Source organism: Lissotriton helveticus, chromosome 4_1 (genome assembly GCF_964261635.1).
Source record: "Lissotriton helveticus chromosome 4_1, aLisHel1.1, whole genome shotgun sequence".
Taxonomy (NCBI): Eukaryota; Metazoa; Chordata; class Amphibia; order Caudata; family Salamandridae; genus Lissotriton; species Lissotriton helveticus.
In genome coordinates this window covers 327,611,666-327,613,169 of record NC_136063.1, presented here as the reverse complement: position 1 = coordinate 327,613,169, position 1,504 = coordinate 327,611,666, and positions in this window count along the sequence as shown.

Genomic DNA, 1,504 nt, shown 5'->3' with positions numbered 1-1,504 from the left:
ACTTTGTAGCTTATCTCACCCTCATCACTACGTGAAATGTATCCTGATTGCCAGCAGATGTCTGCAGCCAAGGAGGGTGACAGACTCCAAGATACAATGGGGACCCATGGCCAGAAGTCTTTATGTCCCCCGATGAGGCACTGTGACTCTAGAGACTTGGTAATTGTAAAAAAGAAAGCTGCTGACATAAATGTTCCTGCTATGGTCAGAGTTGTAGTTTTAATATCATGGTTAGTTAGATATTTGTTTGAGGGTACGTTCAGGTTAAAAAGGCACCAGTGAGGGAGCAAGGATTTGCATGTAACGCGACTTGCTTGTACTCAACCCTCTCAACATAACGGTAATAAATTAATCAACATGTTCGTATTACTAATATTGCATTACACTACATTTTGGGTATCTAAATGAAGCTTGCATATGTGCTTTTACTAATCATAATCCGCTTGCAACTAAAATGGCCGCTGCTACGCAGGATTTTCTACTGCTCATGCGTCTGTCATACTCACGTGACATGAGGTACACTTTGCTTTGGAGGGAATCTTTCGCTTCTGCGCACTAGAATTAAAGATGGCTGCTATGTGTGACAGCATGCATGAAGCTTGCACTGCTGCTTTTGCTAAGCTGTTTGTTCTGCTTAACTTTAACGCAATAGTTAAAAATAAATACATGGGAATAGAGTAGAGATAAATGGTATACAGTGCATTCATTTATTCTGTGTTCTAAAAAAATTTCTTTTCTACTTTTCATATATCGTAATCCTTGGGCCCGAGAGGTTCTATTACTCCATCTTGTAAAGCCAAACTGCGCATGTCAAACTCCAGAAGGAGCTATGTCATTTGTCATTGAAATCCAGCCAAGGCACGACTTGCTAGAAGATGTTCCTGGGAAAGTCAACTTCTGACCTCTGTATAGGAAACTGAACTAAAATATGGACTACATTGTAATCATTATTGATACATTCACTGCCGGGTGGAATAAAACATACGTGAGAAAAATAAAATTGATGGGCGGGAACGTTAAACAGAATAGTCAAGAAAAAAGTGTCATTTTGGTATGGTGTGATGACCTCTCCTCATCTTTCTGTCCAATCAACTTTGGGGATCCTTACACTTGCAACATTGGGGGGTGGTACACTGACCTGAAAAATAGTATAACTAGCGTAGGTTTAGCTAGAGATTTTGTCCGACTTGTCCGAATATCTGACCTGTCACTGACCCAACGCACTCAATAGGTGACCAAGAGCAGAGGGCTGCGGAGCACTCTGTCAGAAGAATCGATAACCCAATCGGGGTACTGGGAAGCTGAAGTGCTGGCTAAGCACTTTGTCGGGAAAATCGATAATCCAATCGGGATTCCGGCTGTTAGCTGCAGAGAGGGAGTAGCGCAGGCGTTGCAACTCAACTGCGGGTGCCAGTCTTAACCTTTGGTGGTCCTGTCCTGATCCAATTTGGCTTTACCTATCCTGATTCTGATCTGCACCTGCTAGCCTACTGGCTATTGCAAC